The 27,454-nt window shown below is 38.8% G+C and overlaps 1 protein-coding gene and 1 non-coding gene across 5 annotated transcripts in view; one reads left to right on the top strand and one right to left on the bottom strand.

The window, feature by feature from the left end:
- SSH2 (slingshot protein phosphatase 2) overlaps positions 1-27,454 on the top strand; it is a 303,694-nt gene that overhangs the window by 31,039 nt on the left and 245,201 nt on the right. The window lies entirely within an intron of this gene.
- On the bottom strand, positions 13,561-13,664 carry LOC116271159. Its single transcript, XR_004179595.1, has one exon. It is a non-coding gene; the product is annotated as a small nucleolar RNA U13 (small nucleolar RNA).

The raw sequence follows: 27,454 nt of genomic DNA, 5'->3' as shown, positions 1-27,454 counted from the left end.
TGACACAGAAAGACACTCTCTTAACAAGGAAGGAAGGAAGGAAAGGAGGAAGGAAGGGAGAAAGAAAGAAAAGGAAGGAAGGAGGGAGGGAGGAAGAGAGAGGGGAAGGAAGGAAGGAGCCTCAACACACTGAGACATATTAGTAAGATTAAAGTTCATTCTCTCTCTTTTAGCAGTTTAGAGGAGGAACCATTTCTTGTTAATCAGAGGTCAGAGAACGTCTGTGAAATGGGATGGTTAGACTCAACAAACCTATATTGTATTCATGAGCATATATTGCTGGATTTTCCTGAATATTCTAATGTTTGCCTTTTTGACTACTTAGAATTTTTACTTAAAATTTAGGTATGCCCACATCCTGTTATACTGTGAGGCTTTGCAACAGAGAAATACAACTTGTCACTTGTTTAGAAACAGGAATTTATCTTGATAGTGATTGAGTTTTATCCTGATCTAACTCTTAAGTAAAAAATTTCATCTTAGAGAGAAAACATTTTATTTAGAGTTTGTTCTTATTCTTTTGTAACTACTTAAGTGAATTATTTATTCCTCTTTGTTCTCATAGAAATTATATAAATATATATATACACACACATATATATATCTTTATAGCATTACATTAGTATTTTTGTCACCCTGTCCCATTAGATTGAGGTCAGGAACCTTTCTTGTTCATTTTTTTAACCCCTTAGTGTCTGGAATATGATAAATAGGTAATAAATAGATGTCAGTGAAGAACTGTTAATTTCATTTAATTACAGACTTACTCATTACTAAAATAAGACAATTGTGGAGTTGATAATTTTACCTAAGCATATTGGATGAATTGCTTGTGTTTTGTAATATTAAATAGGTTGAGAATGAATATTTGAATGTATAGGCTGCATTTTACATATGATACATAGAAAATTTAAAGGATAGGAATAGAATATCATGTAATTAAACTCATGAAAAAGACCAATGGGAACTAGCCAGCAATAAAGTGGATGGGAATGGGATTGAATGGACCATATAGATAGAAGAATGTATAAAATACATTTTATAATGTATTTTATAAAATACCAAAATACATTTAAAATAAAATATATTTTATAAAATACCAAAATCTACAGATGCCCAAGTCTGTGTTATAACATGGCATAGTATTTACATATAAGCTATGCAATATTTAAGATACCAAAATGTTTGGTGTATATATATTATATATATAATAATTTTATATAATACATTTTATAATGTATTTTATACATTTGAGCTGTAAATAAAATAGAATGTATAAAATACATCTATCTATAAATAGAATGTATGAAAACATTAAAGCATAGCCATTTGCAGAAATACATATGATTTTATATGGTTGGAGTGGAGAGTATATGTCAGAGAAGGGGCATGATGGGAGATGAGACTAAAAAGGCTAGATCATGAAGACCCTTATTTGATACCAGTTTGAATTTTGTCTTGAAAACCATGAGGAATATTGAAGAATTTAAGTATGATCAGATTTGCACATCTGAAGCTATATGGGGGGGTGGGGGCAGAGCTAGATGTACTTAATTACTTAATTGAGGGAAGGGGAAAGGATGGTAACTGAGAAGGAAGGGTCTAGAATATGGCTTCAGTGTTCCAGATTTAGGCATCTGGGTAGATAGTGGTTCCATACCCTGAGATAAAGAATACTGGGGCCAGTTTAAGTGGTGGAAGTGGGTGGTGAACATCTTGAGTTTGAGGTAAATAGTCCTTTGTAGCTGGAAGTTCTGCATCTGCAGATTCAACCAGTTGTGGATTGAAACTATTTGGGAAAACTCCAATAAAAATAACAATACCATAATACAAATAATACAAATTTTAAAAGTGTAACAGCTATTTACATAGTATTTACGTCGAAGTCATCTAGAGATGATTTAAAGTGTATAGGAGCATGCACATAGCTTATATGCAAATACTATGCCATGTTATAACAGGGACTTGGGCATCTGTGGATTTTGGTATCTGTAGGGGTCCTGGAATCAATCCCCTGTGGATACCAAGAGATGACTATATATAAAACAAGCAAAGGAAAGTCCCAAGCTGTATACATACATGTGTTACTCAGCAAGGAGATCTAGGCTAGAGAAAGAAAAAATGATAGTGACCATTTATTGAGCCTTTGCTTAAATATGTCAGGTACTGTGGCAGAAACTTTATATATGTCATTTAGTACTTACGAGTTGTTATTATTTTATAAATTAGGAAACCAAGATCCAAGCTTACACAGTTAGTAAGTGGCAGAGAAACTTATAGGCTCTAAAGCTGTATTGAAGCCATGAGGATATGAATGAGATCACTTATGGAGAACGTAGCATGAGACAAGTGGAGAATGAAAAGGTGGCTAAGGTGTGAGATGAGAGAGGCCTAAAGAAGGACTTTTGGGGAATGGGACATTTGGGAGGCTAATGAAGGAAAATCTTGCAAATAAGACTGAAAAAGAACATCAAGAGCAATGTTAACCCAAAATGTGTTTCCCAACTCAATTTGTTATGTAAAATAATTCTTTAAAAGGCACGGAAGAGTTCTGTAGTCAAGAAATTTGGGAAAACATTGGAGAACCTCATCTTGTAGAGTCACAATATACCTCAGTATGTTAAAGATCTGAGAAAATCTGTAGTAAATGAAAATACTTAACTTTAATACCACACTTCCCAAAACTATTTGATCACGTACCCTTGTCATAGTCTCATTCCTGCTACTATAACAAAATACCACAGAAAGGGTAATTTATAAATAATAGAAATTTTATTTCTCACAGTTCTGGAGGCTAGGAAGTCCAAGACAAGGTGCCAGCAGATTTGGTGTATGGTGAAAGCCTTCTTGCTGCATCTTTATGTAGAAGGAGCAAATGCGGCCTCCTCATATAGCAAAAGGGGAAAAGGGGTGAACAGTTTTATGGCACTTCTTGTATAAGGTCATTAATTCCATTCATGAGGGCTCTGTCCTCATGACTTACTTCCTGAAGGTCCCACCTCTTAATACTATCATGTTGGTGATTAAGTTTCAGCATATGAATTTTGGGGGGATGCATTCAGACCATAGCAATTCTCCCCCACCCCCCCCCCCCCTTTTTTTTTTGCCTAAATTTCACTGACATTCCAGGACTAGGTACTCTAGTTAGGATGAAATTCAGGTGAGTGTGGCATCACAGACTAAGCAAAGAGGGAGTTTCAGGAAGGAAGTGTGCACTGTTGGGTCAGATGTATTGGGGAGGTCAAGAGAAGGAAGAGTAGAAAGTCATTTGACTTTGGCAATTAGGATACTAGTAACTTTTGTATTTCACCATAAATTCAAAATACACCAAAGCTTTGGTGGAGTGGGTGGTCAGAAGATCAGTTGCAGCAGGTTGGAAGGTAAATGAGTGGTGAGGAAAGGAAGGTAGCAAGTAGAGACTGTTCTTTTAAAACCTTGTATCAAGGAAAGAAGTAGCTAGAGGGAAATTTAGGGTGAGAGAAGGGCTCTTTTGGGTTATTTGGAAGAGATTTGAGAATATTTTTCTGCTGAGGAGAAAGAAGGGATCATTAGGAAAGAAAAGGGTACGGGAAGAGGGAATGATTCATGGAGCAAGATCCTGGAAGAAATGGGAGGAGAGAGGTTCCAGAGGACAGAGAGAGAGAGATTTGGAAGGTTGGATAGTATTGCACTGAGCTCTAGTACGGAAATGCCTTTAGGAACTTCTTTTCCTAGTAGGATTGTTTTTTGTTTTTGTGTTTGGGTCTACTTTTTATTTTATTTTAATTTACAAAAAAAAATTTTAAGCTAGTCAGTCATGGTCGAGACAATGTTAATGAACTTAACAGTGACCCACAACCTTCAGACCAACTTGGGTCTACTTTGTGTAGCTTTACTGAATCTTCCTCTTCATTGTCACAGTGGTGGCTGTTGACATTCCCTACTGTCGTTGTGCCTTCCTCTAGCAGCTCTTTACTTTTACTTTGCTGCTTCCTATCTGCTTCCAACTAGAAAACCAGGCTTTTCAGGAATTAAGAGTAAATAACCTGAAGGTCTAAAGAGCAACACCCTCATCCACACCAGGGAAGCAGTTTATAAACTTTGGGGCATCTTTTCTGTACTTAGAATTCCTTTAATAGGTGAGGTGGGGGTGGGGGCTGCTTTGGAAACTTTCAGATGTTTTTAATTTATATGTGTTTACTATTTAAAATGTTTGCTATTAGCCAAATGCTGTGGCACATGTCTATAGTCCCCAGCTACTTGGGAGACTATAAGGCAGGAGAATCACTTGAGCCCAAGGAGGTCAAGGCCAACCTGGGTAACAGAACAAGACCGTATCTCTTTACAAAAAAAAAAAAAAAAGAAAGAAAGAAAGAAAGTCTGCTATTACTTCATTTGTGCACTTTTTTAAATTCTAAAAGCCATTTTCCTAATTTTATAAAGCCTCTTAGTAGTAGATATCTTCAGCTATATATTGTTTATACAAAATCTCTTCAGTTTGTAGATGGGTTTTAACTAGAATCTGGAAAGTTAATGGGCTAGTCAGAACATAAGGTTCTGACTTATAACCATAAAATTGTGCAAGATTAAATATTCTTAGTGGTACCAGCTAATCATGGTGTGGTCTATACTGAGACCTTTTGATTTATAGTGGGTCACTGTATAATGATGCAGTTCTGCTCTGTAGTTTTTTAGCTAATTATGTTTCTTTTGTCTATAATTGAATAGTCCTTTTGGTCAAATGAGAAGTCTGGACATTCTGCAGTTACATTTGGTCTGCTCTTCACATGTCAGAAGTTTGAAGCCTATTTTGTTTTCTTTTTCTGTTACTAGCACATAATATTCAACATTTTAGAATTTAGAATTTATTTAGGGCTCTTGAGCTGCTTGCTTGAGCCTGCTTTCACTGTGGAGTGTACTTTTGTTTCAATAAACCTGTGCCTTTGTTGCTTCTTCTGTTACTTTGAAAAAAAAAGAATTTATTTAGAAGTGAAGGCTAAATCTGATGGGTTTTGTCTAGATAACAGTGCAGAGAAATATTTGTAGTAAATGTGGTTGCTAACCATCTGCACTAGATTCATGTGGGGACTTAAGCAGAGCAGATTTGTAGGTTTCATCTCTGCCCCACTCAGTCTTTCTTGAGATAGTCAGGACTGTGTGTGTTTTTAACAGGCTCTTGGGTGATTCTGTTAAGCACTAACATATGAAAAGTACTGGTGCAGGGAATCCAGTCTGTGATTAGGCCTGATCCAGGCTGGTCCTTACACTGACTGTAGCTAAAGTGTCCATGGTTAAAACCCAAATCACAGGAGTGTGTGTCCAGGTGCTTCTCACAGGCTGGGTGTGGTGGCTCATGCCTGTAATCCCAGCACTTTGGGAGGCTGAGGCAGTCGGATCACAAGGTCAAGAGATCAAGACCATCCTGGCCAACATGATGAAAACCCGTCTCTACTAAAAATACAAAAACTGGCTGGGCGTAGTGGCACGTGCCTATAGTCCCAGCTACTCGGGAGGCGGAGGCAGGAAAATTGCTTGAACATGGGAGGCAGAGGTTGCAGTGAGCCAAGATTGTGCCACTGCATTCCAGCCTGGTGACAGAGTAAACAGCTTTAGTGAAATATAATTCAAATACTATACAGTTAATACATTAGTTTTGGTATATTCACAGATATATGCACCCAACACCACAGTTTTTGAAAATTTTCATCACCTGAGAAAGAAACCCCTTTATCTATGACCACTCTATTCCACCTAACCCCCCGCCCAATCCTAAGCAAACACTAATCTCTGTCTCTATAAATTCCCTATTCTGGACTTGCCTATGAATGGGATCATATGTTGTCTTTGTGACTGGCTTCTTTCAGTTAGCATAATGTTTTCAAGGCTTATCCATGCCATAGCCTGTGTTAGCACTTCATTCCTTTTTATGGCCAAATAATAATAGTGTTTTATCCTTTCATCCATTGATGACATTTAAGTTGTTTCTGTCTTTTGGCTATTATGAATGATGCTGTACACATCTGTGTACAAGTTTCTGTATGGACATATGTTTTCATTTCTCTTGGGCATATACCTAGGAGAGGGATTGCTAGAGCATATGATAACTCTTTTTAACTCATGAACTGCCAGATGGTTTTCCACAGCAGCTGCACCATTTTACATTCCCACCAGCAGTGTATGAGGGCTCTGATTACTCCACCTCCTGATCAATACTTGTTGTTACCTGACTTCAGATTCTAGCCATTCTTGTGAATATGAAGTATTATCTCATTGCAGTGTGGGTTTGCATTTCCCTAATGGTTAGTGATGTTGAACATCTTTTCATGTGCTCACTGGCCACTTCCTCACATGAGAAATATCTATTCAGATCTTTTGCCCGTTTTTTATTTTTGTAATTTAAAAAGTTTTTAGAGACTGGGGTCTCGCTCTGTTGCCTAGGCTGGAGTGTAGTGAAACAGTCACAGCTCACTGCAGCCTCACACTCCTGGGCTCAAGCCATCCTCCTGCCCCAGTCTTGGTGTCTGATCTCATACCTGGCTGTTTTGTTTTTGTTTTTGTTTTTGTTTTTGTTTTGGTAGAGATGGGGCCTCACTGTGTTGCCCAGGCTGGCCTTTGCTCATTTTTAAATTGGACTGTTTGTCTTTTTATTATTGAGTTGTAAGAGTTCTTTGTGTATTCCAGATACAAGTCCCATGTCAGATAAGTAATTTGCAAATATTTCATCCCATTCTGTGGGTTGTCTTTTTTATTTCTTTATGGTGTACTCTGAAGCACGAAAGTTTTAAATTTGATGAAGTTCAGTGTACCTATTTTTGTTGTTGTTGTTCATGCTTTTGGTGTCATATCTAAGAATTCTTTGGCAAATCCTACATCATGAAGATTTACCCCTGTTTTCTTCTGAGAGTTTTTTGGTTTTTTGTCTGTTTCTTTTGAGACAGTCTCTCTCTGTCACCCAGGCTGGAGTGCAGTGGCATGATCTCAGCTCACTGCAACCTCTGCCTCCCAGGTTCAAGCAATTCTTCTGCCTCAGCCTCCCAAGTAGCTAGGATTACAGGCATGTGCCACCATGCCCAGCGAATTTTTGTATTTTAGTAGAGCTGGGGTTTTACCATGTTGGCCAGGCTGGTTTCGAACTCCTGACCTCAAGTGATCCACCTGCCTTGGCCTCCCAAAGTGCTGGGATTACAGGTATGAGCCACCATGCCCAGACTCTTCTGAAAGTTTTATGGTTTTTCTCTTACATTTAGGCCTTTGATCCATTTTGAGTAAATTTTTGTATATGGTATTTGTTTGCATGTGGCTTTGCAGGTGTCTCAGCACCATTTTTTTTTTTTTTTTTAGAAAACTAAACTCAAATTTTATATACAATGCCTTTAATTTTATTTTAAATTAGAAACATAGTAGTCTCTCTCTCTCTCTCTCTTTTTTTTTTGAGACAGGGTCTCACTCTGTCACCTAGGCTGGAGTGAAGTGGCACTGTCATGGCTTACTGCAGCCTCAACCTCCCGAGCTCAAGTGATCCTCCTACCTCAGCCTCCTGAGTAGCTGGGTCTACAGGAATGTGCCACCATGCCTGGCTTTTTTCTTTTTTTTTTTTTTTTTACGTTTTTTGTAGAGATGTGATTTTGCCATGTTACCCAGGCTGGTCTCAGACTCCTGGCCTAAAGTGATCCTCCCACCTCAGACTCTCAAAGTGCTGGGATTACAGGCATGAGCCGCTGCACCTGGCTGTCACTTTCTTTATACTGACTTTTTCTACTGTTTGTATGGTTAAGGTTGCTGTTAATTCTGTAGAAATATAAACTATCAAAATATTTGGTCTATAACAATTACTAGATTTTTGCTTTGCACTTACATGGATTCCATCCCAGAAAGTTGTCGAGTTTCCAAGCTGTCCATGCTATGGCACTAAGTCTCATATATAAAACTCCAACTCTGCTTTCTCCAACTCTGCTTTCTTGGGATTTCAGTGGGAAAGAAATAAAATGCCTGATTCTCTCCAAATCTCTTTCCAGCCATCCCATGGAACCATAAAGATTCCCCAGTCTTAGGCTTTGTGATTTTAGGCTTTTTCTCACCACTGTCTGTTAGTTTCCATGGTAAAGTCAAGTGCCGTCTCTGTTTCAGCACAGTTTCTTTCTGGGGGTAGGGTGGACGGGACAGGGTCTTACTCTTGTTGGTCAGGCTGGAACGCAGTGGCATGACTATGGCTCACTGCAGCCTCAACCTTCTGGGCTCAAGTAATTCTCGTGCCTCAGTCTCCCGAGTAGCTGGGACTATAGGCATGCACCACTATGCCTGGCTAACTTTTAAATTTTTTTGTAGAAATGAGATCTCACTACATTGCCCAGGCTGGTCTCGAATTCCTGGGCTTAAGTGATCCTCCTGTATTGGCCTCCCAAAGTGCTGGGATTGCAGTTTAGTCACCACACCTGGCCTCAGCATAGTTTCTTTCATAATCTTCACATATACTAATCTGTAAAACCTATATTGTGTTCTGTAAGGTCATCTTAGTTTTTATAAAAGATAAAGAAATGTTTTCTTCACATTAAATTACATTAAAAGAAGCTGAAATCATTTATTTTCTAAAATTAATATTTAGTAATGGCATTCCCTAATCTGAACTGCAGAAGACCATTTAAAAGTAGGTCTGTTCGCTCTACTATGTATATTCTACTATGATGACTAGGTCTCTTCTCTTTAAAGAGAAAGAAATAAGAACAACCAACATTGGCTTACTCTGTGCTAGGCACTATTCTGAGCTCTTTATCAATACGATCTGATTCAGTCCTGACAACCACCCTCTTAAGATGTGTACTATTACCATCCTCATTTTACAGATGAGGAAATTGAGGCACAGATAAGGGGTAGGACAGGATTAGAATCCAGGCAATCCGACTTCAGAGCCCCTTGTCTTAAAAGCACATACCAAAAATTGGCCTGCCTTACCCTTCTTGTCTTAAACTCCAGTCTTGAATTCCATGTCATTTTTGATGGGTCTAGGAAATAGGACCTAGGAAATACACCTAAAGTGCTCTGTTTTGTTTTTGTTTATTCTTACTAAATCTCAAGTTTATCCTTTATTAATCCTCACTAAATAATTTCATAATTACAATATCTAAGATGTACAAAAATTTCTATGCCTGCTCCGAGATTTTTTTTAATTGTATTCTATGCTAATAGCTTGCTTTTATAACACTACTACTGATCTCAGGTATTAAGTTGTTAACAAAATATCCTCTATAGGGATATAATTAAGTAAAATAGGTGGCCCCAAAGTAGTATAAGCTGCATGATGTTGAAGAAATTACATTGGCTCAATAAGAGAGCCATTCATCTGGCTTTGCTACCACTTAACTCTGGCTCTGGTCAATCTTTTCATCTTTCTAGTCCTGGTTTTCTTATCTGAGAAAAAAATCTTTAATCTCTAAGGTCCTGTCCAGCTTTAGTGCTTAAAGATACTATATACTCTTGGTAAAGTGTCTTCAGAACTGTGTAATAGAGGTTGAAGGAGCACTATAATTGGTGATTAACATTCAGCCCTTGTTACTTATGCAACTTTCTGCAGGGGGTTTGAATTTCTCCCCAGAAAATGGGTTATTTTCTATCACATCATCAGTCTGCAAATTTTTCAAGCTTTTTTTTGTTTTGTTTTTTGAAATGGAGTCTTGCTCTGTCGCCCAGGCTGGAGTGCAGTGGCATGATCTTGGCTCACTGCAACCTCTGCCACCTGGGTTCAAGCAATTCTCCTGTCTCAGCCTCCCAAGTAGCTGGGACTACAGGTGCACGCCACCATGCCTGGCTAATTTTTGTGTTTTTAGTAGGGAGGGGGTTTCACCATATTGGTCAAGCTGGTCCCAGACTCCTGACCTCAGGTGGTCCACCCACCTCAGCCTCCCAAAGTGCTGGGATTACAGGCGTGAGCCACGGCACCCGGCCGTTTTCCAAACTTTTATGCTCTGCTTCTTCTTGAACACTTTGCCACTTAGAAATTTCTTCCACCAGATACCTAAATCATCTCTCTCAAGTTCAAAGTTCCACAGAACTCTGTGGCAGGGGCAAAATGCCACCAGTCTCTTTGCTAAAACATAGCAAGAGCACCTTTGCTTCAGTTCCCAAGTTCCTGATCTCCATCTGAGACCACCTCAGCCTGGACCTTATTGTCCATATCGCTATCAGCATTTTGGTCAAAGCCATTCAACAAGTCTCTAGGAAGTTACAAACTTTTCCATATCTTCCTGTCTTCTGAGCCCTCCAAATCTCTAGGAAGTTCCAAACTTCCCCACATTTTCCTGTCTTCTTCCGGGTCCTTGAAACTGTTCCAACCTCTGCCTGTTACTCAGTTCCAAAGTTGCTTCCACATTTTCAGGTATCTTTACAGCAGTGCCCCACTACCTGGTACCAGTTTACTGTATTAGTCTGTTCTCACACTGCTAATAAAGACATACCCGAGACTGGGTAATTTATAAAGGAAAGAGTTTTAATGCACTCACAGTTCCACGTGGCTGGGGAGGCCTCACAATCATGGCGGAAGAATAAGGAAGAGCAAAAGGACATCTTACATGGTGGCAGGCAAGAGAGCATTTGCAGGGGAACTCCCTTTATAAAACCATCAGATCTTGTGAGACTTGCTATCACCAGAACAGCACAGGAAAAACCTGCCTCCGTGATTGAATTACTTCCCACTGGCTCCCTCCCATGACATGTGGGAATTATGGGAGCTACAATTCAAGATGAGATTTAGGTGGGTGCACAGCCAAACCATATCAGTAAGCATGATTGATTAATTGGTCACTGGTAACTGACTCAATCTCCACTCCTCTGGTTACATGATGGAGCTGAAAATTCCAACCTTCTAATCAAGGATTGGTGTTTCTGGTGACTAGCTCCCACCCTAAAGTCATCTATAGCCACAGCCAAGACACTTCCTGTGAACAAAAGATGCTTCTATCACCTTTATCACCTGTGAAATTCCATGGTTTGTGTCAGAACTGAAAAAGACCTGATCTACCTTCTTCCCTCTTCCTTCCCCTTCCTCCCTTCCTCTTCCCTCCTTCCTTCCTTCCTTCCTTCCATCCTTCCTCCCCTCCCCTCCTCCCTCCTCCCTTTCTTTTCGGCGGCGGCGGCGTCGGCAATGCCGCCCGCTCTGTCGGATCCGATCGATTCCGCCTGGCCGCCTGGCGGCGTTCGCCCGCCCGCCTGGTGGCGGTTTGCCCGCCCGCCTACCTGCCCGCCCGCCTGCCTGCCAGTGTTCGCCTGCCGCCTGCTGCCTGCCTGCTGATCCGCCGACCTGGTTAATAAGAGTTAAAAGTTAGTATCTGCTTGATAGAAAAAAGCATAATACTCAATAGGTTGCATAAGACTTGGTGAGAAGAAAGAGGAAGAACAGCAAAAACATGGAAGCCAAAGACACTTGGATAAGTGTAAATGAATTCAGTACTCTAGATAATAAAGCACGTGATGAATTCAGTACTCTAGATAATAAAGCATGTGATGGGAGAAAAAGGGAGGTGCTAGATTAGAAAACTTGGTAGGCAAGAGCCAAGACCTTGGAGGCTTTTTATGCCTTGGTAAGAAATTTAAATTTAAATGTTAGCCTGTACTTAAGCTTTACATTGCATCAGAATAAGTTGAAAAATATGTAAAAATGCAGATTGACCCAGGAATATGCATGTTTAGAAGCATCCACAAGTAACCCTGACACAAGAAATACTGCTTTTGGCAGTGAGGAACGTAAAAGTTTTATGTAGAGATGTAAGGTTAGAGTTACAATTTAGAGTGGATTGTTTCAGTTGCCAAGTCCTAGAACTAACATAGGCTGAAACTGAGGCAACTGTGGTTGGGATAGACAGGATGAGATAGATTAGAGAAATATATAAAAAGTAAAGTGGTAGAGGCCTGATGATGGATTATGAGGTGAAATAAAGATAGAAGACTGGTTAACTCTTGAAGACTTTGAGCTTGGTTGGGCTGAGTAGATGGCAGATGATATTAACAAAAATACAAGAAGTAAAGCTTTGGTGGGAAGATGAGTTCAGTTGTGGACCAGCTGAGGTACGTAATCCTGTGGAATATGTTAGCAAACATGTTCCAGTTAGGCAGTAAGATATCCAAGAAGACCAGTGATGAAAATATCCTAAAGTAATGTTTGTAGTCTCTTGAAGCTGTGAGAGAGATGACATCACTGAAGGAATGCCCATGGAGACAGATGCCAAGGACAGAACCCTGAAAGCCCCCATATGTAAGGGGTAAAAGGAGAAAAGGAGAATTTGACAGACTGAAAGGAGCAATCAGAAAGCAATTTGTGGAAGACCAGTAGAAAATAGTGTGCCAAAAGTTTTAGGAAAAAATCAGTGGTCCAATTCTGTCAAATGCAACTGAGAAATTCGATAATACAAAGAAAGGTGTTATGAGTTGGTAGTGTGGAAGCCACCTGTGACTTTGGCTAGAGTTGTTTCAGTGGAGAGGTGGGACAGAGAAGCCTGATTGAGGCAGGTTGAAGAAAAATTGATCAAACAGAAATAGTGAATATAAGCCAGGTGTAGTGGCTCACACCTGTAATCCCAGCACTTTTGGAAACCAAGGCGGGAGGATTGCTTGAGCCCAGGAGTTCGAGACCAGCCTGGGCAACATAGTAAGAACCTCTCTCTCTCTCTCTCTAAGTATATATATATACACACACACACACATATATATACACACACACATATATATGTAAAGAAACAGTGACAATAGAGTATTCATTTTCATAAGAGTTCTCATGAATAGAAGGAGAAAAAGGATTATATCTAGATGGAGGAATGCAAGGTCAAATATTTTTCTTGTTTTTAAAGTATGCAGTAGTCTTGAAAATGTTTCTGTGCTAAAGGAAATGAACCAAAGTAATGGCAGTGGGAAAGAGATAGAAGATAAAAGTGAGACAGGAGATCATTGATAGGAACAGGCCTCAGGGGACTGGTCTAAAACACTAAATAAGGAGTTAGTCTGGAAAAGGAGAAGTTAGGCTGGCCAGGAAGAGAATTAACTCATCCTCTGTGACTTAAATATCTATTTCCTGTTATAATTTAACCTTACTATACAGGATGACATTCCCATTCTTTACTCCAGGAGAATTTATAAAGTGTATCCAATGTGCAGTTTTATCAATTTGTCTTGCATAGATAAAAATTTATATTTATATACAGTATAACTTATATTTGGATATTACAGTATGTCATGTAATTTAGTTAAGACTAATCTGTTGCCCTGACTACTATAGAGATTAGCAAAAACCTTTCTTCAGAAAGGATAATGTGTCTTCTGTGTCTTTTAAAATTCTTTCTTCTTTTTACAGCTGTTAAGCACATAGTGGGCCCTCAATAAAATGACACCTAACATAGGATTTGGAAGATGTGTGAATTACAAAGATATAGCCCAAAATATAAAATGTACTCATTATTCAGAGTTTAAATTCTTTGAACTTACTAACTCTAAAAATTAATACCAGTTTTTAATAGGTGCCTTTTACCATACCAGAATTCAACTTTTCACTAAGCATAACAGTGTTTTTTTCTTTTTTCTTTTCTATTTTATTTCTTTTCACATCAGACAGTTAATGTGCTGATATTGAAACAAGGTTTAAAGGAGGCACATCTCACACAAAAGCATAAAAACCCAGTCATCATGCTTATGAACCACAAAAGGATTCCTAGGCATAAGAATACGGTTTGGCCATTAAGAAAAAAATTGGACTGGGCATGGTGGCTCATGCCTTTAATAACAGCAGTTTGAGAGGCTGAGGCGAGAGGATCGCTTGAGCTCAGGAGTTCAAAACCAGCCTGAGTAACATAGTGACACCCTGTCTCTACAAAAAAATTTTTGAAAGGAAAAAAATTGTCTTTGACGATAACTTGGTAGACTTCCAGCTGGGAGCATGTTTATTTTATTTTATTTGTATTTATTTATTTATTTATTTATTTATTTATTTATTATTTTTGAGATGGAGTTTTGCTCTGTTGCCCAGGCTAGAGTGCAGTGGTGTGATCTCAGCTCACTGCAACCTCCACCTCGCGGGTTCAAGCGATCCTCCTGCCTGAGTCTCCTGAGTAGCTGGGATTAGAGGTGCCCGCCACTGCGCCCAGCTAATTTTTGTAGTTTTAGTAGAGACGAGGTTTCACCATTTTGACCAGGCTGGTCTCAAACTCCTGACCTTGTGATCCACCTGCCTCGGCCTCCCAAAGTGCTGGGATTACAGGAGTGAGCCACTGCGCCTGGCCAGCATCTTTATTTAAAAGCATGTATTGTGAAGCTCCATGTGAGAATAGAATGCTACCTTGAGTATATAGTGAGGTGCAGGGAAAAGTCCAGGCTACTATCTTAAGGCCAGTTATAAATCCTTGATGATTTCAAATTTGTTGGATTCTTTTGATGGTGATGATAGTGGGAGAAAGAAATGTGCACATCAAAAGGGATTTACTAGAGAAAAAGCTGTGAACTTTTGAAAGGTTTTTGATAAGTGTGCCAAATTGCTTTCTAGAAAAGTTGTATTAGTTTACACTTCCATCAGTAATAGCAGTGAGTATGCTCCAGACATCATTTTCCAAATATTAAAAATTACATTCTCATTTTAGAAGAAGTTAAGACTGGCATTGTATAATAGGACAGCTATGTATCAATCTTTGTATCTCCCTGAAGCTTTCAGCCATTGAGTTCTGTAACCAAATGACTTCCTGTACATCTTAAGAAGCAAATAATGCAGTTTTTTCCTCAATTGAAATGTTTGGAGATGTTTGTTTGTTTGTTTTTCTCATTGAAGCCTGTAAAGTTTGAGTTCATTTTAAAGTTTTGGGGAAATTTTCAAGTTCTGATTTCATCTCCCCAGTGTACTTTTCATAATGATTTCATTTTATTAATAAAGTAGGGCCAGGTGTGGTAGTGGGCTGGGTGCAGTGGCTCACACCTGTAATCCCAGCGCTGTGGGAGGCTAAGGCGGGCAGATCACGAGGTCAGGAGTTCGAGACCAGCCTGGCCAACATGGTGAAACCCCCATCTCTACTAAAAATACAAAAATTACGTGGGTGCGGTGGCAGGCGCCTATAATCCTAGCTACTCGAGAGGCTGAGGCAGGAGAATTGCTTGAACCTGGGAGGCAGAGGTTGCAGTGAGCCAAGATTGTGCCACTGCACTCCAGCCTGGGTGACAGAGCAAGACTCTGTCTTGGGAAAAACAAAGAGACAAAGAAAGAGAGAGAGAGAGAAAAAGAAAGAAAGAAAAGAAAAAGAGGAAGAAAAAGGAAGGGAGGGAGGGAGGGAGGGAGGGAGGAAGGGAGGAAGGAAGGAAGGAAGGAAGGAAGGAAGGAAGGAAGGAAGGAAGGAAGGAAGGAAGGAAGGAAGGAAGGAAAATAGGCACTACAGATTGTTCACAATTCCCTAACTGCATTTAATATAAGGATATTTATTTCTACTTTTCACTGAAAAACTATCCTACTATTCTTTGGTGGCCAACTGATCACAAACTTATTTTATAGCTACTATAACTGAGGTTTGGGAAATCTTCAATACGTCACATGTACAGATGCTGGCAGTGTATCAAATTCTAGTTTCTAATCTTTAGTTCTTTAAAAAGTCTTTAGTCACTTTGTTATTCTTACATTTCATTTGTGATAATTGGTTAACATGTTTGTATTTGAAGACATTAATCACAATTTAGAATATATAATGGGCACATAGATACTACTCCGTATCTTTTAGATTTCCTTATACCTATGAAAGATGTTATTCAGAATTCAGTATGTTCATTTTAGTTTGATATAAATATTTTTCTGGAAAGAAAGAATTGAGCCATAAATGAATTGTTATGGGATATACTGTTTGGTCCTTTGGGCTCAAGGCTTAATATTAATAAAAAGACCCCGGAACTGAGCCAGGAATCCCCAGGTCTAGCCCTAGTTGGCTTTGTAACCATGAGCAAATTCATTTATCTTTGTATCTTTATAAAATGTCCTACACAAAAAATGTTATTTTTATGAAAGTATTACTCAAATATGAGGTAGTGTTCTTAGGGAGAAGAAAAAACCTTTGCCTTTGAGAATTGGGATGGAAGGGAAGTAAGTTTCTTAACTAATTCAGCCTGTACTATTGGAGAAGGCAGCACAGTGTAAAGCAAGAGTCAGAATTCATTTGCTTGCCAAAGCCAGGCGGGGAGCATGAATATATGAATTGGGCCTATATAAGACTTAGGGAATTGTTGGAGTCTCTGTATATCTCTTGTCTAAAAATCAGATTAATTAAAAATACATACCATGAAAGTTATACAGAACAGTTCTACAGGGAGTATTCTTCCTGTAAGCTTCCAGTTTTCAACCTCTGGTTTAAAGAAGAAATGGGCCCGGTGTGTTGGCTCATGCCTGTAATCCCAGGCCGAGGCAGTTGAGTTGCTGGAGTGCAGGATTTCGAGACCAGCCTAGGCAACATAGCCTGAGACCAGCATCGGCAACATATTTCATCTCTACAAAAAGTAGAAAAATTAGCTGGGCGTGGTGGTGCGTGCCTGTAGCCCTAGCTACACGACAGACTGAGGTGAATCACTTGAGCCTGGAGGGTCTAGCCTGCAGTGAGCTGTGATTGTGTCACTGCACTCTATCCTGTATACTGTTCAGTAGAGTGCCCAACATGTAGTAGGCACTCAATGATGTTTGATGGCCAGCTAGCTAAATGGATAATGGATGGATGGATGGATGGATGGATAATCGAATGAATGACTAGAAGGCTCTTCATCCTAGCAGCATGTGTATATAGTATATGGAGTTGTCTTTGCAATTGGTTTGCTCTTATTTTTGAGTCTTATGAGCAAAATATTTTATAACAAATTTTTGAAAACATCTTTTATCTTTTTAACATTCTAGTCTCTTACATCTTTAGGTGTCAAAATTTAGTATGCACAACATTAAATTTGTGGCAATGCTTTCCCCAGCTTAATTTTCATGAGCTTTGACTGGGATTTGGAAACACTGCATCTTGTTTTGATGATTTTCTGACCGACTGGAAGCCTCAAATGGATGTCACATGCTGTTAGAGCAGACTTCGCAAAGAAAAAGACAGTTGATCTTCTTTGTTTCAGGTGGTCTGTTCTCTCTCAGGTTAGGTTTTGTTTGATTTGGGGAGTATTTATTAACTTTAGGGAAGAGTTGTATTTTCTTTCTAATATCCATTTGTTCACAATAACACCTAGTAGGCATTCAGTTCATATTGGAATGAATGAGAAAATGAGCAGCACATCAATTGTAACAAATGTACCACTTTGATAGGAGATGTTGATAATGGGTGAGGCTATATGCATGTGTGGAGGCAGGGGCTATATAGGAAATCTGTCCACCTTCTGTTCAATTTTGCTGTGAACCTAAAACTTCTCTAAAAAATAAAGTTTATTTAAAAAAAAAAAAACAGAAAGCACTGTAGAGAAGCGGAAACAGCATGAGCCTCTGAATAAGAAAAACCTGTTTAAATACTGATTCTGCCTCTTATACTTATCAGTCATCTTGGATAGATAACATGGCTGAGTCCGTGTATATCTGTAATATGGAAATGATAATACTTAAACTATATTACGGATTTTCAGTATTCTTAGTTTAAAATAGGTCAACATTCTGATTTTTTTGTTTGGAAAATATGGTCATGATATTTCAGCTCTTGGACTTTTTACCATGGAATTTTAAAACCATATACTTCTGGACACATTTTAAAAAATAAAAAGTACAGAAAAGAGATGTGGGGGGAAGTCATATAATTTAGCCACCAATTTGTGCAGTTTGTATAACTGTGACAAATAACACAGTACTGTATTTGTTAAGTTTTCCTGTGATTGACTTCAGAATATCAATGAATCTTGAACCAGACTTTTTCTGTTATTCACTTGCTGCTTTGAGCTTGTTTCTCTGCCTATCCATTTTTTATATAGCTCAGAAAATTAAACAATTGAGATCTTGAGTTTCATATTATACCATTAATTTGCTTATTACAATCATAGCATAGTATATTTAGTAGGACACAGCTGGATTTTCTTTTTGTTGCATGTGCCTTATGGTAATACTATGACTAGTAACTCATTATTTAATATGGAATATCTACGATAGTGGAAATCTAGAAGAAATATGAGTGCTGAATAAGGTAATAAGGGAGATTTGTAGTCTATACTTATTTGATCTTTGCTTCCATCTATTTCTCCAATTGTTTTTTTTAAATCTTCATCCATTGATTTATTTATTCTAAACATATATTTTGAGCATCAACTATATGTCACACACTGTGCTAGGCAATAAGTATGCACTGATGAATAAACCAGGCATAATTTCCTCATGAAGCTTGCTTTATCTGTAGCAGTAGATGGAGTTTCGCTCTTGTTACCCAGGCTGGAGTGCAATGGCACGATTTCGGTTCACTGCAACCTCCGCCTCCCGGGTTCAAGCCATTCTCCTGCCTCAGCCTCCCGAGTAGCTGGGATTACAGGCATGTGCCACCACACGCAGATAATTTTGTATTTTTAGTAGACATGGGGTTTCTCTATGTTGGTCAGGCTGGTCTCGCACTCCTGAACTCAGGCGATCCACCCTCCTTGGCCTCCCAAAGTGCTGGAATTACAGGCATGAGCCACCGTGCCCGGCCTCTTTGTTCTTTTAAAATGTACAATTATTACTGACTGTAGTCACCCTGTTTTGCTCTCTTCCAGATAAGGTCTTGCTCTGTCACCTAGGCTGGAGTGCAGTGGCGTGATCTTGGCTCACTGCAGCCTTGACCTCCTGGACTCAGGCAATCCTCCCACCTCAGCCTCCCAAGTAGCTGGGACTACAGGCATAAGCCACCATGCCTGGCTAATTTTTTAATGTTTTGTAAAGACAGGGTCTCAATATGTTGCCCAGGCTGGTCTTAAACTCCTGGACTCAAGCAGTCTGCCTAATTGCCAAAGTGCTGGGATTACAGGTGTGAACCACCCTGCTCAGCCAAATACTAGGTCTTATTCATTCTGAGTTTTTTTTTTTTTTTTGTACCCATTAACCATCCCTACCTCCCCTTCACCTCTCTGCTACTCTTCCCAGCCTCTGTTAACCATCCTTCTCTATCTCCATGAGTTCAGTTGTTTTGATTTTTAGATCCATAAATAAATGAGAATACAAGATGTTTGTCTTTCTGTGCCTGGCTTATTTCGCTTAAAGTAATGACCTCCGGTTTCATCCATGTTGTTGCAAATGACAGAATCTCATTTTTTAAATGACTGAATAGTACTCCATTGTATATAAGGGCCACATTTTCTTTATCCATTCATCTGTTGATAGACACTTAGGTTGCTTCCAGATCTTGGCTATTGTAGATAGTGCCGCAATAAACATAGGAGTACAGATACCTCTTTGATATACTGATTTCTTTTCTTTTGGGTATCTACTGAGCAGTGGGATTGCTGGATCATATGGTAGCTCTATTTTTAGTTTTTTGAGGAACCTCCAAACTATTCTCTATAGTGGTTGTATTAATTTACATTCCCATCAGCAGTTTACAAGGGTTCCCTTTTTTCCACATCCTCACCAGCATGCATTATTGTCTGTCTTTTGGATAAAAGCCATTTTATCTGGGCTGAGATGATATCTCATTGTAGTTTTGATTTGCTTTTCTCTGATGATCAGTGACGCTGAGTACCTTTTCACGTGCCTGTTTGCCATTTGTATGTCTTCTTTTGAGAAATGTCTGTCAAGTCTTTTGCCCATTTTTTAATTGGATTATTAGACTTTTTTTCCTGTAGAGTTGTTTGGAGCTCCTTATGTGTTCTAGTTATTAATCCCTCGTCAGATGGGTAGTTTACATGTATTTTCTTCCATTTTGTAGCTTGTCTCTTCACTTTGTTGATTGTTTTCTTTGCTGTGCAGAAGTTTTTTACCTTGATGTGATCCCATTTGTCCATTTTTACTTGGGTTGCCTGTACTTGTGGGGTATTACTCAAGAAATCTTTGCCCAGTCCAATGTCCTGGAGAGTTCCCCCAATGTTTTCTTGTAGTGGTTTCATAGTGTGAGGTCTTAGATTCAATTATTTAATCCATCTATGTTTGATTTTTTTTATGTGGTGAGAGATAGAAGTCTAGTTTTATTCTTCTGCATATGGATATTCAGTTTTTCAGCACACTTTTTGAAGAGACTGTCTTTTCCCCAATGTATGTTCTTGAGGTTTAACTCACAGGCAACCTAAGCAAAAATGGACAGATGGGATCACATCAAGGTAAAAAGCTTTTGCACAGCAAAGAAAACAATTAACAAAGTGAAGAGACAACCCACAAAATGGAAGAAAATATATGCAAACTACCCATCTGACAAGGGATCAATAACTACAACACATAAGGAGCTCCAAACAACTCTATAGGAGAAAACATCTAATAATCCAATTTTGTCCTTGACACCTTTCCCAAAAATGAGTTCACTATAGATGTGTGGATTTCTTTCTGGATTCTCTGTTCTGTTCCATTGGTCTAGGTGTCTGTTTTCATGGCAGTAGCCTGCTGTTTCGGTTACTATTCCTTTGTAGCATAATTTGAGGTCAGGTAATGTGATTCCTCCTTTTTTTTTTTTTTTCTTAGGCTAGCTTTGGCTATTCTGGGTCTTTACGGTTCCATATAAATTTTAGGGTTGTTTTTCCTATTTCTGTGAATATCATTGGTATTTTGATAGAAATTGCATTGAATCTGTAGATTGCTTTGTGTATGTACTATGAACATTTTCACAGTATTGATTCCTCCAATCCATGAACATGGAATATCTTTCCTTTTTTTTTTTTTTTTTTTTTTGGTGTCCTCTTCAATTTTTTTCATCAGTGATTTATAGTTTTCATTATAAGCATGTGTACAAATTTGTAATTACAAATCATGATAATTCTATGACTGAAATAACTAGGGAGCAGTACATAGATTGGATGTTAGGCAAGGCCTTCATGATGGAGTTATACCGAGTGAAGTTTGAAGAGTAAGTAGGAGCCAGCCATAGGGTAAAAGGAAAAGAGCTGTTTAAACAAAAGGCATATTCAAAGCCCCAAGGTGGGAGAGAGTTTGGCATGTTTGAGGAGGTTGAAGGGAGGGAAATGTGGCTGGATCATAATGTAGTGGGGCTGAATGAGGAAACTATGGAGAAGTAGGCAAGGATGACATCATGCGAGGCTTTACAGACTATAGTAAGAAGTTTTGATTTTTTTTCCCCAAGAACTATGGAAATACAACTGAAAGGTTTTCAACATGGGAGTGACCACGTTTGTGCTTTCAAAAGATATTTTTGGATGCTGTGTGGAGAAGAGACTATAGGAGATAAGGGTGGAAAGAAGGAGGAGGCCAGTAGGGAGGCAATTGCAGATAACAGGTGATACTCGGAGATGACAAGAGTTATATAAAGTTAAGATATATTTTGCATATAGAACTTGCAGGGCTTGCTGATAAGCTGGACAGGAGGCTTGAGGCAAAGGGTCAAGGGTCACTTTAGATTTCTGATTAGAGCAACTGAGGTGTGTGTTTGCATTGCTTTCTGAGATAAGAAATACTAGTCCTGGGCAGGCTTATGGGGAGAGAATGGAAGTTGAAATGGGGAGTATAGTTCTGACATGATAAGTTTCAGATGCCTGTGAGACTCTCAGTGGAGATGGCACATAGTTGAATATATGAGTTCAGCGTTTAGAGAGAGTGATATACAGACAGTCTCCAACTTACCATGGTTTGGCTTAATGATTTTATGACTTTATGATTTTTTTGACTGTATCGGAACTTAGCCTCATAAGTTGAGGAGCATCTGTACATTTGGGAGTCACCAGCAAATAGCTGATATTTAAAGTCCTGGGACTAATGGGATCACTTGGGGGAAAGTTATAGAGAGAGAAAAGAGGGCTCAGGACCAGCCCAATCTTTTGAAAATCTGCAGCATTATAATTAATTTAATTTTCTGACTGAGTTAGATGTTATCTGACAATCACAGAGAATTCTGCATCTCCATGTTCTTTTCACAACTCATAAAGGCAATTTAATTATTTATTTGTAAATAATTAAAGTATTAGTCTGTTCTCATGCTGCTATAAGGTCATTCCCAAGACTAGGTAATTTATAAAGAGGTTTAATCAACTCGCAATTCAGCATGGCTGGGGAGGCCTCAGGAAACTTACAATCATGGTGGCAGGCAAAGGGGAAGCAAGGCATCTTCTTTACAAGGTGACAGGAAGGAGACGTGCCAAGCAAAATGGGGAAGAGCCCCTTATAAAACCATCAGATCTCATGAGAACTCACTATCATGAGAACAGCATGGAGGTAACTGCCCCCATGATTCAATTAAGTCCACCTGCTCTCTCCCTTATGGGGGTTATAGGGAGTACAATTCAAGATGAGATTTGGGTGGGGACACAAAGCCCAACCATATAAAAATATTTATTTATAAAACCAAATTTATTTTGTAAGTTAAACGTGTTAATCTGAAACCCACCCACTCCCTCCCCATTTTTTTGAGACAGTCTTGCTCTGTCACCCAGGCTGGAGTGCAGTAGCACAATCCTGGCTAACTGCAACCTCTACCTCCCAGGCTCAAGCTATCCTCCCACTTTGGCCTCCTGAGTAGCTGAGACTACAGGCACGCACCACCATGCTCAGTTAATTTTTGTATTTTCTGTAGAGATGGGGTTTTGCCATGTTGCCCAGGCTTGTCTCAAACTCCTGAGCCCGTCCGATCCACCTGCCTCAGCCTCCTGAAGTGCTGCGTTTACAGGCATGAGCCGCTGCACCCAGCCTGAAAACCCCTTTTAATAAAATATCTTTCTTTAGCCTATTAATAAACTTTTCTGGAAACCAAATATTATTTTGAACACTTCCCTCTTAAGGGAAAACAAATGTAGAAAGGGAGGAACCTTGACCAAATATCTCATGTGCCAAGAACTTTCCCTAGAAGCTTGTTTAAGTCAGTCAGTCAGTGATAGCAATTTCTGTTCTTGTCTATAACCTCTTCTAAAAACAGAATGGAAAATGGAAGGAAACTTTCCCTTAGATGGGGATTTCCAATTAATTTAAATTTGCTCTATTCAGGTCCTATGTCCTATACCAATAGTAAAAGTTGATTGATGTTTGCCTTGGTAGGTGATGATGCTACAGCTGAACCTTTCTTCTGGATTTGTGGCTTTGTTTTTTATATTTCTTTTCTCCATATGTTTGTTCCATGTATTTTTTTGGAGTTTTTTTGTTTTTGTTTTTGAGACGTAGTCTGGCTCTGTCTCTCAAGCTGGAGTGCAGTGACGCAAGCTCAGCTCATTACAACCTCCACCTCCCGGGTTCAAGTGATTCTCCTGCCTCAGCCTCCTGAGCAGCTAGGATTATAGGCGTGCGCCACCACACCCGGCTAGTCTTTGTATTTTTAGTAGAGATGGGGTTTCGTCATGTTGGCCAGACTGGTCTCGAAGTCCTGACCTCATGGAATCCGCCTGCCTCAGACTCCCAAAGGGCTGGGATTACAGGTGTGAGCCACTGCGCCTGGCCTCTTTGGAGATTTTTCAGTTAGATGTACATCTTAAAGATTTTTTATTTAAAAAGTCATATTAAAACCAATCCTACCCAATTCCATTTCTCTTGGCTTTTTAGGTAACCCATAAGTAACTATGGATATTTTGTTTTGCTTGCAGGTTAGCTTGCTTGCCTCGTTAACTCCGTAGCTCTAAAACTTAGCAAAGTTAATTTTAAAAATTGTTCTTTCTAACATGAAGCACTTCAGAGTTCTATTACTTTCACCTTACTGTACCAAAAAATACTTTTTTTTTTCTTTTTTTGAGACCAGGTTTCACTCTGTTGCCTAGGCTGGAGTGCAGTGGTATGATCTTGGCTCACCGCAACCTTTGCCTCCTGGGTTCAAGTGATTCTCATGCCTCAGCCTCCTGAGTAGCTGGGATTAAAGGCATGCAGCACCACGCCCAGCTAATGTTTGTGTTTTTAGTAGAGACGGGGTTTCACCATGCTGCCCAGGCTGGTCTTGAACTCTTGGACTCAAGCTATCCACCTGTCTTGCCTCCCAAAGTGCTGGAATTACAGGCGTGAGCCACCCCACCCAGCCCCAAAAATACTTTTTACGCTACCAGGAATATCCACCTATAAACCCTCCTTCTTCTGTACTCCATATCACCTTGTTACGAGACCACTAGCTCCTCTGCCTTTAATTTTTATTTTTTATTTTTATAGAGATGGGAGTCTTGCTGTGTTGCTCAGGCTGGTCTCAAACTTCTGGCCTGAAACTTTCTTCCCACCTCGGCCTCCCAAAATGCTGGGATTATAGGTGTAAGCCACCATGCTAGGACTTCTATGCCTTCTTTAGTTATTGTTCCTGTAGCCACTTAACCTTTTGTAAATATCATTATTCTCTTTTGGGAGGGAGGGAGATTTCTTTCTTTCTTAATGTCGTCTCTAGGAATAGGGATATACACTCTTTTTAATATTACTGTTGTATTTTGATTCTTGAATGGGAGTCAAGAGTTCCTGTTGATGTTATACTGTGCTGTTATGGCCACTGGGTAATAATAATAATAGTCACCAATTCCATAAGATTCTAAAACAAATTGAAAGCTGTAAACTCTCCATTTTCAAGAATTAGAACTGAAGTTAGTTTAAAAACAAACCTGTGCATAATTCAAAAGAAATAATTTAACCCTTTAATAACTTTGAAAAACAAAGAGCAATCATAATGTCTAATAGACCACTGCTTTCCATCAGTGTTTTTCCATTTAACAAAATCAATCAGGCTTATTAAAGGATTTGGCTGAAATAAGAGTTCCCTATGTTGTACTAAGGACAGTAACTCATTTCAGTATGCTACAATGTAATTATTCACCTGTTGTTGAACATTTGAGCTGATATATGTAATATAAGAAAAAAAAATAGGGAATATTTTTTGTATATTTATACATCTCTCTATTTCTTTAAATTCTGTAATCAACTATTAGGTAATGAACATCTTTAAGATTTTTGACACAATGTCATATTACTTTCAGAAAAATTTTACCATTTTACATTCCCAGACATTAGTATGTGAGAGTTCCTCTTTCACTTTTCCCAGGTTTGGAAACATTTATAGTCTCTTACCTTTGCCAGTCTGAAAGATGAAAGTAGAGCTTATTTTATTTTGCATTTTTGATTAATTGAGTAGGGCATGTTTATTTTTCTCATTTATTTTAAAAATCAAATGATTCAGAAAGCACTAATATAAATAGAACAGTATATCTTTATTCCACACTGACACAAAAAGGAATTGCCTACAAATGGCTGCAAGAGAGTATATTTTCAAATCTTGTTGCCTTGAGAGATTAGATGTAAACTTTCAATTCTGCTATGAATATCTCAAGCTCTAACCAGTATTCAGTAGGATGTTAACATTCTAAGTCCAACGTTCCAGAACATAAATTTGCCAGTTCTCTGAAAACATTGGAACACAAATGGAAAATTCAATAGCCCTGCTTCAGTGACTTCCTTACAATCCACGAATGGGCAAAATGCAGGCAAGACTACCAGCTGCTCTGCATCTGCAAACATTTGTGCAGAACTAATTTTAAGAGCAGATGTTGGAAATGAAGGAAAAAAAAAAAAACAATTGCAGCCTCCCCTCTGAGAAAGTTAGACCTATCCCGTGACTTCTCAGATGCCCCATAACCCTGTTAGCCAGAGTTTCATTCCAAAAATACCATATTTTCCTTCCGTACTTTCTCATGTGAAAAGTTTTAGAAATGCTTAAGGGAATATAACAACTTCAGAAAGTCTTAGTACTGCTTCAGTTGGCCCTGTATGATGTTGTCAGATATAGAAGAGTCTTTGTCTACAATTAGAGTTTACTCATGAAAGATTCCATTCTGACCTTTGGGGTGTGCAGACTTCAATCGTATCATATCCATCTAAAAGAAAGCCTGTTTGTTTTGTATTGAGGTAGAAGTTACAGATTATAAAGAGAAAAACTCTAAGATAAAACTCTTATTTTTATCAAATAGACAATGAAGGCATGGCAGTTCATTAGAAATTTGCTAAATCAGTATCTGAATGATTTCATGTACAGATTTTAGATTTATGAGTATTCAAGATCTCCAAACAAGTTCACATAGACCCCAGTAGTAGATGCCTGTGTGACACACTTGTCAGTGTCCTCACTCACATGTCAGAGTTTAATCAAATCTGGCTTTTTCTAGGACTTGCTTACTGCTAAAAGGCTAAAGAAGTCCTTTTGTTATTATTTGATTTTAAGATTTATTTTTTGTTTAATTTTTTAAACTAGGTAATACATTTACAAAGTTCAAAAGTCAAAACTTCATAAAGGGTATATAGTGAAGTCATACTCTGCTTTCATACCCTGGCCATCCAGTTCTCCTCTTCACAAACAATATTAATAGTTTTCTTTGTCTCTTTGTAGAAGCGCTATGCATAGACATGCAAGCACACACATACATATTCTTCTTTTTTACACTAATGATGACATACTGTATACAATATTGCATATTTTGCTTTTTTTTTTTTACCTACTCTGCCTTAGAAATATTTCCATATTAGTACATCTAAAACTTCCTTGTTTTTATTTATTTCAGATAGTATTCCATTATAGAGATATACCATAATGTATTTAACCAGTCTCCAGGATATCGTTATTATAATAAATGCTGCAATGAGTAACATTGGGAAAATGTCATTTAACATAATTATAATCAATTCCTAGAATTGCAGGCCCGAAAGAAATAGTTTTATTTTTAATAGACATAAAGCTAGGATGGGACCCAAGGTCCTATCCTAAAACCAAACCCGAAAAAAAAATAGTACTGACCAGTATCCCATGCAAGAAGTCCATGCCTAAGCTCCAGGTTTTTTTCTAGGATCAGGCCAATGACTGTCATAAACACCTATGCTTTAGTATCTGTTCCTACTGCCTGTGAAGAGAGTTCTGGTTTCAACTGGGCCTGCATTCTGTGCAGAGATCGACACAGACTTTGATTTCTGCAGGCGACCTTCCTGCGCTTCGTCTTGTTTCTGAGAAAAAAACGTTGTCAAAAGCAGCTTATTCTTTCCTGCAATTTTCTTTTCAGAGGAACTCTTTTCTTTGGCGATAATCAGGGGGTCTTATTCACAAGGGTCTCTATTAATCTCTTGCCCTGGGTAGGGTTAATTCTTTCCTGTGACTTGGCAGTTCCCTGATCTTTCATCTCTTCCTTGATGCTCTCCTATTTTGAGTCTCTAGTCTCTTGCTTTTGTTACTTAGGGCTAAATTCTTGTCCTGAATCTTCCCTTTGGCCTAAAGCTTAAGGACCCAAGGTGTTTCTCTTTGGCCTCCATAAAGACACAAAGCATCCCAGGCAAGGGATACTACAAGGGGACAGCCTTGTGGCTATCTCTGAAGCCCTACTTCAAACATGAGCTTCGAATCACCAGCAAGCTGCTCTTTAAGGTCTGGTTGGTTTGAATTTCGGGCAGCCAACACTCTTGATAGTA

Source organism: Papio anubis, chromosome 17 (assembly GCF_008728515.1).
Source record: "Papio anubis isolate 15944 chromosome 17, Panubis1.0, whole genome shotgun sequence".
NCBI classification, from domain to species: Eukaryota; Metazoa; Chordata; class Mammalia; order Primates; family Cercopithecidae; genus Papio; species Papio anubis.
This window is presented reverse-complemented; position numbering and strand designations above follow the sequence as displayed.